Here is a 13,258-nt window from a genome sequence, read left to right as displayed (position 1 = left end):
TTACTATTTCTTTTATCTCCTAACAAATGAAAGTGTCTTGGGAAGTGTTATAGATAAGCTGACAAAGTATGGGTTAAAAAATGAAGTGGATTAAAAACTGTTATGAAAGACTAGGCCCACAAGTTTGTGATCAGCGGCACAAAGTCCAGTTGGAGGCTATTCACTAGTAGTGTATCCCAGCACACACCTCTGGGGCCAGAACTGTTTAACACCACAAAGTTCAAAAAGAGGAAATGCCAAGTCCTGCATCTGGGGAAGAATAACCCCAGGCACCAGGTACAGGCTGGGGTGTGACAAGCTGGAAAGCAAATAAGGACCCAAGGGTCCTGGTGGACAAGCAGCTGACCATGACCCAGCAGTGCATCCTCGCAGGCAAAAATAAAGGTCACCACCATCCTGGTCTGCATTAGGGAAAGCATTGTCAGCAGGTCAACAGAGGCAATTCTTCCCTTCTACTCAGCACTGGTGAGGCCACACCTGGAGTCCACTCCTGGGCTCCCCAAAGCAAGAGAGGCAGGGACTTACTGAGAGGAGCGAGTCTAGCAAATGGCCACGAAGATTAAGGCACTGGAGTGTTTCTCGTAAGAGGAAAGGCTCAGAGAGCTGGGACTCTCCAGCCTGAAGAAGATTCAGGGCAGGGGATCTCATCAATATGTATGGGGGGGAATGAAGAGGGAATGAAGAAAAGGTAGGGCTCACTGACAGGATGAGACAACATGGTAAAACACATGGAATTGGATCTGAACACATTTTTTTTTCCTGTGAAGGTGGTCAAGCACTCAAACAGATTGCCCAGAGTAGTTGTGGAGTCTCCATCAGTGGAGATATTAAAAACCTGACTGGACACGGTCCTGGGCAACCTACTCTAGGCTGACCCTGCCTTGAGCAGGGGAGCTGGACTAGATGATCTCAAGAGGTCCTTGACAACCTCAACCATTCAGTGATGGAATACCTAAAATATTTCCACTGCCACACAGAGAAAAGGTGGAATTTTATTACTGAATCTATGTAACATGAATTGTATTATGAAGGTCTTAAACATCACATCTTAGAACTTCCTTATAAAAAACAGTGTAAGGAAAAAGAGAAGTCAATGAGGAAGACACACTATCAGTCCTAGTTACTTTAAGAACAATATTTATAATCATTGTGTCAGCCTTGACCATAACTGTTCCTGCAAGACCCATTAATGATAAAGAAGTAACACACTAGGACACTGCACTCTTCTTTCAGATGGACAGAAGACTTAGTACCTATTCTTAAATTTGATGACATTTTTACAAAAAATACAGTAAAACAAAATCAAAGTAACAGAGTTGTTAAATATTTATGGATTAGTCACTGCATGAATTGCACAGGAACTGCCCAATAATCTGGGCAAATGTCAACATAAAGTACTGACTTGAGGTGACTTCCTCGAAAATAACAAAACAGAATCTGTAATAGCAAACTCTGTTTAACAAACACTGCCTTCAAACTAGATTATCTCATTCTGTAGCACAGTGCATCAGTAGAAATATAGGTCTTCACCTTGTAACATGTAGAAAAGGACCATACTGAATGCCCTGATGGAGAACAGCTGGGCCATCTTTTATGATTTTACCTAGCACAATAAAGTCTCAATTCCTCTTAGCTGGTAGTCTACTCACAAGACCTAACTCTATCATCAAATACGACTTGAAGCTATGCTTTCATTAATATATGCCTGTAGTTTACAGCATCAATTTACAGTATCAAAGTAACAGTCTTTCTTACCATTTAGAAACCCTTAATGCAATTACAATTTCACAATTGGTCCTGAACATATTTTTCTCATGAATTACAGTTTTCGTTTCTACCGCACATATTCAAAAATAAAACCTAGTTCTTTAGAGCTCTAAGCATGTTCTTACTTTATTTCTCTCTTCACAGCCTAATACCTTATTGCTCCTTTTACAGTCTTCTTTCATTGATATTGAAACAATAATTTAATGATCACTAACAACTGGGTGGACATTTTAAAGGAGATGTAGAAGCACTCTGTGCTAACACAAATCAATAAGGCGTATTTTTGTTCTTCATATTTTTGTGGGGGAGAAAGGTGAGGTCATCTGATACTTTAATGCTTTTCATGCAAAGATATTTTAGAGGTTGACCAAGTAAAACATTCATAGCGTGCTCTACTTATATCTCATGCACAAAGTCAGGGAAAAGAATAAATTTATCATCCCCAACAGACATTTTAATAAAGTTGGATCACAAGGTCCAAAACAACCGTAACTTCCAATTTAAATTGAGCTGTATACCATCACTTCAGATGCCATTGTTTCTTCCCGTGTCATTCTGATTCCACAGCTTTTTTGTGGGCTATAAAAACCGAGAACGATATTTGCAGCTAATTTTTATTAGTTCTTTTTTCTGCATTTGCATGGACTTCTGATAACAATTTTCACAAGTAGCCGTTCATCAGCAGCAATTTGAGAACAGGACTATTCTTAACTATTTGGAAGTGTCCTAACTCTTGAGGACAGTCAGCAACAGCTGCCATCAAAGACAGCTGATTAGTATCACCATCACGAGGTATAGAAAGTGTGTCAAATTTTTTTATCCCTGAGAACAAACCTTATTATCATACTCTTTTAAAGACAAGATTTTAAGCTCTTTAACATAATTCTAAGGTAAGGGATTTCAAGTTCATATCAACATATAGTTTATGAAAGACTTGCACGTTAGCACTTTGACAAAAGCTGTTTCCTTAAAGTTTTACATTTTCATTAAAACACCGGGTAACATTACTTAACACAAAAACTGCACTACAATTAAGAAGCTGGGTCAAGAGATTACACAGTAAAACAGACTGTTCAAACTGAAGAGAAGTAATCCAGGAAATGACATCTCCTCTGTCTAGGCCTCACAGATAAGTCACTTCAACCAGGAAATATGTTATTAAAGTGATTTCACTGTTCGCTTCCTCTTTCTGCTATTACAAAAGGCTCAGAAACTAACAGGCCAAAAATAGCTGTCACCAAACAAATGCACTGTTGGCAAAGAGCCTTCTGCTCACAGCAAACATGCTAAAATGTTCTCCACAGATTGTTTTCCAAGAGAAAAGTCCAAACTGGGTATTTTTGCAAACACCCTCCTACACCAGGGGAAGAGTTCCTGGCTGCTCTGACAGCAACGACCACCTCTGGTAACACCATGGAGTGTGGCTTTCCCAGCAAGCAGCCTGCACTGTTACAGACCTGAATGACCTGAAGAAAAAGCAGGTAAAAAAGATTCAGGAGATAGTGGAACTAAATGTTTATGTTCTTCTCTCTGATAAAAAGGGCGGTAATAGGGAAAAATAATGGTATCTTCTAAAGAAGCAGCTCAACATTATTTCTAGGCAATCCCACTGAAGCCTTCAGTGAACTAAAACATGCTGTGCCAATACCAATTTCTAAAATCAAAATAGCTACTTGAACCCGTCCAATGTTGATATGTACATGTAAACTCCACAGGATGCCACAACAGCTCTGGCTACTTCGATTTATTCCTCACTTTCATGATAAGAAAAAAGTAAAACTCAAGACCAAAAAGTGAAGACGACTGAACATAAGAGTAATCAGTTGCTTCCTTAGTATCCACAGGAAACAATTCATAATCCTGCAGTAACTGGAAAATATAAGAAGCCTTATCTAGTGAAAGATGTCTCTGACCATGGCAGAGGAGTTGGACTAGATGATCTTTCAAGGTCACTTGTGACTCAAAACCATGTGATTCTATGAGAAGTTCACTAAACCATTACATATAAGAAAACCAAAACACTATTGCTTTCCCCTTTGCCAGTCTTCCAAATCCTAAAATAAAATTTCATAAACTATGCTGCAGTGGAAAGCAAGGATAGAAAAGTCTAACTTCAGATTACGTTTTTCTAACTTGACCTACATGCTTGTTAAAGCAGAACTTCCTAAACCTATGCACACAGGAACTGACCATCTAATGACTTCACCATGATTAAACCTCCATTATATCCCTTCCATATGCCAAATGGACTGTTAAATAATTCTCGTCTTTCCTGAGCAATTACTTCTTTCCATGGAAGCTACCTTTAGATATAATGTTAACAGCTCAATAAGAGCATACAACACGAAAAACAACTGAAAGGTCATATGCAAGGCAAATATACCATTTTCCCAAGCTTATCCTACTCAGTGAGCATTAGAATATGTTGCAATTCGCTTTTCTCTTACTTATGCATAATTAGTATGTGAACAAATAATTCAAGGTATGATAATGCAGCCAACATTTACTGCTGGGAGGTCCTGCTATTCTAGAAGTTCTTTAGTAGTTCTACAATAACAGATTTAACAGTATGTTCAGTTTAGAAACCTAAAAACAGCTGCTGTCCACAAATAAGTATGTAAATACTTAACAACAGGTTTTACTTGCAATCTGATTTCTGTATATGAAGGTAAACAAATACTGAAATTATTTAAATGACTGAAACAATTTTAATGTCTCCTATTGAATAAATGCAAATTTTTCTTCATCATACAAGCAATTCTGTTCAAGGACTGTCATCTCATGTGCTACATCCTACATGCATATTTTAATGGTTTTATACAATTTACCTTGCTATTTGAAAGGCACACTGTCAAGCTGTTTCATTGTTAATGACAGGATGATAACAGACCAAAAATAGCTTCATCCTTAAATACTAACAAAAGAGAATAATCACAAAATTGTGTTCAAGATGCAACCAGAAGAACTTTAAGGAAAAATACTACAGAGCTCAAAAGCATGTAAATAAAGATCAGAAAGGCAAAAGTGTATAATGAGTTGTGGTTTACAACAAACAAGAGGAAAGAATGGAAGATACTTTATATAAGAATGATTAAAAGTCCATTAAGTGTTAAGAAGGGCAAAGAATGCACAGAAAGCTTAAGTTTTCCATGCTTTCTGTAATTATTTTTCTTTTTAATGTTGCATATGTGGACATATTTACAAGGAGTAAGAACAACAACAAAAAATCCTGAAAAAAATCACTATGCATGAAGAAAGGTGCTGAGGACAGCAAGATCAAATGAAATTCAGTCTAAAATGGTTAAAGAGACTGTCTTAATTTTCTTTGTGAACTCAGGAGAATAAGGTGGCCCATCAGGACTGAAAATGTCAAATCAAAGTACTACCATTAAAAGGGGAAGGGCTTTCCAAACTATAGATCAGAACACTCAGGGAGAGGGAGATAGAAGATGATGTTAATCTTCTAAGTGTTTACAAATTGATTAACATGTAAGATCCAGGGTTTGAGGTTTTTTGTATTCTTCTCAAAATAAAATGGTGTCATGTAATATATATGATGTAGTCAATAAAGCAAAGCATCTTAACACAGAATAAAACACAAGACTCACCATTCTCACTATAAAAGTACAAAAATACTGTATAGAAAATCATGGAAGAAAACGTTCTTTTAAAAGGTAATTATGAGGGCTCGGAGAAGTGCATCAAAAAGAAACTTCCCTGGGTTTGCTCTGTTCCAGTTCTACAGAATATTTTCATTACCACAAAGAAAGTAACTTATCTGTTAAGAACAAATAAAAATCAGGAAATGATACCAAGCTCATAGTTCTAGGTACATGCTTTTATTGCATTTAAAAGAATCTCAAAATGAAGGAGAAAAGTCTGAAAAAAATACAATCAGATGCAATTCAAAGGGTAAGCACAAAAAGAGGAGGGAAATCCCCACCAACATATATAAGATTTTCAAGTAAATTAAATGGGAATGAGTAAACAAGAAGTTAACAGAAAAACACACAGGGTTATAGCAGACTAGGATGCATAAACAGGAGGCGCATTGTATAAGACCTCACAGAGAACTAATTAACGTTCTTTTGTAAATAAAGATCAGAAATAATTTGCTGATATTGTTACAGTCTGAGCCAGAATATTGTTTCCAGCTCTGTGAATTCCTATACAGAGGACTGCAGAAGACAAGCTGGAAAACAACTACAGAGGTTAACAAAAGCAGGGAAGTCATAAGCAATTTGTGCTAGGGAAGCCTGTCAGGAATCACAGAATGGGACCTTAAAGATCATCTAGTTCCAACCCCCCTGCCACGGGCAGGGACACCTTCCACTAGACCAGGCTGCTCCAAGGCCAGGTTGGACGGGGCTTTAACACTTCCAGGGAGGGGGCATCCACAACCTCTCTGTTGCAGTGTCTCACCACTCTCATGGTAAAGAATTTCTTCCTTACATCTAATGTTAATCTACCCTCTTTCAGTTTAAAACTGTTACCCCTCGTCCTGTCACTACACTTCCTGATAAAGAGCCCCTCCTCATCTTTCCTGTAGCCCCCTTTAAGTACTGGAAGGCCACTATAAGGTCTCTCCGGAGCCTTCTCTTATCCAGGTTGATCTCTCAGCCTGTCCTCATAAGGGAGGTGCTCCAGCCCCTGACCATCTTCATGGCCTCCTCTGGACCTGCTCGAGCAGGTCCGTGTCCTTCTTATGTTGGGGACCCCAGAGGTGAACACAGCACTGCAGGTGGGGTCTCACAGAGCAGAGTAGAGGGGGAGAATCACCTCCCTCAACCTGCTGGCTGCATTTGTTTGGATGCAGTCCAGGATACAGTTGGCTTTCTGGGCTGCAAGTGCACATTGCTGGGTCATGTTGAGCTTCTTGTCAACCAACACCCCCAAGTCCTTTTCCACAGGGCTGCTCTCAATCCACTCATTGCCCAGCCTGTATTTGTGCTTGGGATTGCCCTCTACAATATCATTCACTTTAATAAAACAATGTATTAACACTTAACCATTACAAAAATGCACTTTTTCTCCTCCAAATTACTTGTTGCTATTTTCTTAATAATAGCCTTAATAAAATAAAACTGGTCTTGCATGTTTTGCTGGTTATCACTGTAGCCACGGAAAATACAGTTGTTCAGCATAATCTGCTTCCATCTGAAGTCACTGTACAATTCCAGGTTTTAGCTACCTTTGATTTTGGAATCTGTATTGCTTTCAAACAAAAGTCAATGTGCAGCAAAGCCCAGCCCAGCACTGCAATCCTGTTAAAATAACACTAGAGATAAATTCCTATTAATTGGAATTCTCCAAGGCCCTTATTTGCAATCTTAGTTCCTTAACAAGAGAGCAAAAGCAGTCTGGTAATTTTGACTTGTGCCTCTCCTGCAGCAAGCCATTTATGCATCAGTACAGGTGAAGATTTCCCAAGCAGCCAAACAGAACAGTAGTAGAACTGCAAAAAGACTATCTACAAATGCACAGAAAACAGACCCGTGTCTGGAATTGTTTTTCTGACACCCTAAAAAAGTAGAATTACCTGCTGTTTCATAAAAATCCAAATGCAAGACACAGCTTCTGATTCATTTCTCTCTTTTGAATCAGGGCTTTCAAAAGGCTACAGCTGCAGGAATCAGAAATTAATACCAGGAACACAGATAAAAGCTGTGGTTGAGGTAGAAGACAGATGAAATGTCTGTTCTTAAAATCACATTTTGACCAGAAGTCCATCCTTGTTCATCAAAATTATTCTACTTATCTTTCTGCACCTTCAAAACAGTTCAGTCTGTGAAATTCATTTCAGCAGCTAGCCACTGCACGTGATGCCATCAAAGTCATTTATCCCTTGATTCCACTGTGAGCTTATTTTTGGATAAATATGTTTTTTCTTATACACTCCTTCACTTAATGCAGTCGCATTATATTATATATTTTTACTAATCTATTTAAAAGTTGGATGAATAAGATGCAAGAACACAATCTAATAACTAAAAAAGGATACTTATTAAATATTTAAAAAATATTAACAATATGTTTTACAATAACTGCAACTGCAAACAACCAAGATTGAAAGGAAAATCAAGATACCACCTAGCATCCTACTCCCCTAAAAGTTTGATTGACTAGAAGTAAGAAAGGAACTTGTTCTTTTCTAATCACTGATTCAGAAGAAATTATTACAAAATTTCCCTGTACTAAAAATACCAGCAACTGCTTAAAACCACTCTTGAGAACGTTTCTCACCCAATAAATAATAGCCTAACACGTTATCTCCTACCTAACTTCAAATTTGATGTCAGCAGTGTATTCTAACCAGCTGCACCATGTATTTCTTAAAATGTAAGTGCTGTACTCCACCATAATTCCATGAACCCAGATTCACTGTTAAGTGATGAATAAAAATGAAACAATCAAAATCACATCTAACTTCAGAGTACAGAATTTGGATTCAGTATAGAGAAACTCAGAACACCTACTGCTGCAGATTTTTTTTTTTGTTTTTTTTTTTTTTCCTGTCTTAACATCAAGATATCAAGACCAATCCAGCAGGTATCAGGATGTGCTGATCCACATGCTAGCAAAAAGAGGCACTGTTTATACTCCAGAGAAGAAACATTTCACGTCAAATAGAAATAGTCAAAACAGAGTAAAGTCCTACCACTTAGATGCTATGCACATATGAACAGATGGACATGTTCAGTGGAGAACTTCCGGAAAAGTTAACAGTTGTAAAAACGATTGCTGGAAGAAAGGGAGCTTGCAGGCAAGAATCAGAGGAAAGGTTAAATAAACATGGAAAAAACCCAAAGGAGATAAAAACTGATTTTAAATGAGTCAAAAGACCTTGTTCAACTCAGAACTACTCTTGAGTCTATTGTCTAGTAATATGGACAAAATAATTATTTTAAGAATATCTTTCTATGAATAGTTAGCTAATGACATTGAAGGAAAATGAACAGAATTTTATCAAAATGAATATGTATATCCATTTATACCAATCACCAGTCTAATATAAATCCAAAAAAAGTAGAAATTTCTGAAAAACAAGTTATTATTTTTGCAATAATATATATGCATTACTGATTGGTAAGGAGATTACTTTTTAATTTAGAAAAATTATAAGCAGCCCTAAAAAAATGGCTCACAAATGAATTTGACAATAAAGGAAATTATTTATAATAATTTTATTTAATTAGTAAGTATACATTATTTTCTTGAAATATGAGCTCCTTATTTTTAAGTCTGACATTCTTGAAAGTAGTTCTATCCATTCACAATCTTAAGTTTATAAAGATCTTCTCCATTATTGATAAAAGAGAATAAATTTGAAAAAAATTTTATGGAATCCATTTGAAGAAATGCTTTTTAGGGTTGGGTGGTTTTTTTTTTAGTAGAACGGAGTGTTCACATAGCATAACCCCCATGGCATACATTAGATTCATCTGGAGTTTCAAATAAATACATTGTGATACGCTGTTCTAGTCCAACATGCATCGTAGAAGCAAACTTCACTGATGACCCTAGATTGAAGTCAAATTCACTATTAATTTTGTCTCTCAAACAGGTAACACATTTTCCTATAAAATAAGCCTACATGTAAATGTTAAAAAATATAAATATAATATTTAAATATGTAAAATAACAGAATTAACACTTCAATTTCAATTCCTGTGTCAGGACTACAAATACAACATTATTGGCCTAAAAGCCGAAGAGGAACTTTTCAGGATGATTTCTGCTGAAACTCAATACATATACTTCTAGGGACTGACTAGAGTAATAATTCCATCATATGGTAAATCCATGATGATAAGGTATTATCAAAGAATTGAAGTTCTTTCACCAACTTAAATAACAAAATGGTACCTAGAAGGTCATTAGCCTCAGCCTCTAGGACTGGAAAGGAACATGCTGGATTTCCTGACAAGTCCAACTAGAAATGTTTGATGTCCTGTTTTCCTCTGGAACAAAAAGTGTAAGATTGTCTTTGCCATCTGAAATAACTCAGAGAAACTTCCTATCCCTGAAATACCTGCCAAAAAAGAAAAACAGGAAAAAAAAAAAAAAAAGAGGGAAAAAACAACTCTTCCCCACCTATCAAACCCACATAACTGGCCGTCCTGTATAAAAGAGACTGGATTCACAGTTGGGACAGACGTTAAGCAGCTGCTCTGAGTAGGGGTTGAACCTAGATGACCTCCAGAGATCTTCAAAGCTGAACTACTCTGTAATGCTACAATTACTTTTGACCTGAGCATATGCAAGTCAGCATCACTAAAATAAATTTTTGTATCAATGAGTCCAAAAACTTCTGGTCTACTGGAAGATAGTAGTCCTTAAAGAAGGAACTTCTTTACTGTAAAAATGTATTAAGTAAAGCAGGAGCAAAGAAGCGTGGCTGATCGGAACTTCCTCTGCAGATTTTGAGACTCACTTCAGAAGCCTGAGGAAGTGAGTGTCTATTGCAACCTGTTGCTGTAATTACACATATTTCAATTCCCTAAGCAACAAGTTCATTCTGTGGACAAATCTATATTAATTAGCTATTTCACCTACAAGATCAGTCAGGACTTTCACATTCCAAACAGCTGCTTCCCAAAGTTGTGGGTAGGCTTTATTAAGACCTTTGGCCACCTCTCTTTGAAGAGGTGATGCAAAGGGCCATAGAACAGAGCTGAAGAATTTTTTCATCTACTTCATCAACAAACCAATTTAGTCATGGAAGAACTGTTACTTGTTTAGTCACTAAAATCCACTCAAGGTAAGTGCAAAACCTTGTTTGAGAAGATGCTAGCAGAACAACTCGTTACTAAATTTAAAATTTCTACCACAGTTGACCACAAACTGGGGAAGGTAACAGCTCTTGACTTCTGATCTGCTTTCTAGCCACACCTTCCAGTCAGTGGGTGTTATACCCTCTGCTTTATAAGTCCATTTGCAGAAGTTTTTAATGACAATTGCAAGTTATTTCAGAAGGAGCTATATTTAAAAATAAACTGTTACATAATACCATACACCCCAGAAGAAACGCCAAACTATTGCAGTTTGAACAGACAAACCATAATCAATAAATACTTTGTTACTACACAGCACCTTAGTTTTGTTCCAGTGAGGAAAAAACATCACCTTATCCGTGTCTGTGAGACACTCATGCAATACAAGACCATAATAAACTAAATGTCACTTCGGTTACTGTTAAAACATCCTGCGTCATGAATAAGAGAGCAGCTAAATATCTAAATGACTGAGTTTAAACCTATATCTCTTAATCTGGGAAGCATTTAGAATTACACTGCCCCTAGAAAACCAGAATATACACACAGACATGTACACCCCCGCACACAAAGACAGGTTCAGATCCTGGCAGTGAAAAGGTATGAAAGGAAAGAAGGAAGGCTTCTATGAATAAGTCAGTGGTGAAGACAGTAAATGTGGGCACACCTTCTTGGTGGGGTAGAAGACCTAGGGACACTCAATACCTTTTTTGCTGGTGTCCCCTGGGACATACACAGCTCCAGTCCAGGGACCCTGACAAGATCCATCTGAGGGGGGTGAAGGACCCAGTCAAATCATTACCAGTCTGCTCTCTACCACCTCTGAAAGATTACGGCAACTGGAGAAGGTTCCTATTAACTGGAAAAGGGCAAGTGTCATGCCCATCTTCAACAAAGGCAACAAGGAGGATCGTCAGAACAACAGGCCAGAATTCCAGTTAACTTCAGGTCCCTGGACATCATTTCCAAAGACATGAAGAAAAAGATAACTGAATTAGTTGGTCACAAGCAAACTGTGCCTGATTGTCTTCCATAATGAGATGACAGTTTCAGTGCCCAAGAAGCGAGCAGTTTATGTTGTTTATCTGGACTTCAGCAACGTATTCAATACTAATTCCTACAATAATCCCATAGGTCAGCTGGGTAAGTGAATGATCAGTTGGGTGGAAAGCTGGCTGGACTGTCAGGCTCATAGAATCATCATGAACAGTAATATCAAGTCACACTTGGCAGCTGGTGACTGCTAGCATTCCCCAGGGAACAATAAAGGGACCAATACTGTTTAATGTTTTTACTAATGACCCAAAAGTTAGGATACAGTGTACCTTCAGCAACTTCATGGATAACAACAACCAGGGGCAGAGGCTGATACACTGGAGGGCAGAGCTGCTATTCAGAAGGACCTGGAAAGACTGGGAAAATGGGCCAAGAGAGCCTCATGCAGTTCGAAGACACAGGCAGACTCCCACATGTGGGATGGAATACCACCACACACCAGGAGTGGCTAGCACTTGCTGACTAGACAGTGGGGTATATGACAAGAAGCAACAGATATAAGCTGCCACTTGGGAAACTGCAATTGGCTATATGGAAACATTTTTCCCACTGTGGTCAAACACTAAAGCAGGGCTGCCCAGAGAGGACATGGCATCTCTGTATTTAGATATTTTCAAAACCTAATTCTTAAACATCATCTAATTGAACCTGCTTAAGAGCATGTCAGCAACTTGGACCAGAAGACCTCCACAGGTCCTTTGCATCCTAAATTATCCTATGATGGGAATTTTTATTCAATTCTGAATATAGTTTCAATAAGAGCTCAATTACTGACAGGGTGCCATGTACATCTCCAGAAATACCACAAATTATTTGGCTAGACACTGCTGTTAGAAGAGCTGACAGGATATTATGTGAAACAATATTTCATCATGAATTGTATTATCATAGTGTCATTGATCACAGACCCGAGGCCTGTCTGTGGAAGATATTACTTTGTTTTGTTTTGTACTGCAGCCAAATCTAAGATATGAGATGCCTGATGGATAAGCACAAATTGAAATAAGCAGAGACAACATCAGACAGTATCACAGGCAATCTACTGGAACCTTGTCTCCTACATACGTGGTGACTCAGACTCATTGGCTAGCTGGATCATCATTAATAGGAAGATGGAAGGAAAATGAAGTTTGTATGCAAGAGACTCAAAACAGAAGGAAGGGGTTTTTTTTCACATCATAGAGTCAAGCTAGAACTTACTGCCATGGGATGTTTTTGCTGCCAAGAGTTTACACTGGGATAAAGGCTACTCGATTCGAGGGAGATAAAGCTGTCAAAAGCTACAAGACAGACAAGCACTACATCTGCCTCAGAGACCCTGAGCTGCCTTGTCTCCACAGGCTGAGAGAATGTAACAGAACAGTCCTGCTGCTGCACTGCATCCCAGCCACTTCTGAGCTACTGGCTGCTGCTGGAAAAAGGGTAGTTAGGCTAAACAAACTCCTGATTCAATCTAGTGATCCACTTTCATGTTATTACTTTGGGCAACTGTCTTCAGTCCCTACAAGTAATTACAAGGAAATAAGACAGACACTTTCTTTCAGCCTCAGTATTAAACGCTCTCTGGACAAAAGAGGACATCAGATGTCAAACTCAAAAATACACAAGGATAAAAGAGAAGAGTTTCAACAACAGATGCTAAGAAAAAGCATTCTGAAACC

The sequence above is a fragment of the Athene cunicularia genome, assembly GCF_003259725.1.
Source record: "Athene cunicularia isolate RWA chromosome 3 unlocalized genomic scaffold, athCun1 chr3_part1, whole genome shotgun sequence".
NCBI classification, from domain to species: domain Eukaryota; kingdom Metazoa; phylum Chordata; class Aves; order Strigiformes; family Strigidae; genus Athene; species Athene cunicularia.
The sequence above is the reverse complement of the archived record's forward strand: the minus strand, read 5'-3'. Positions refer to the sequence as shown.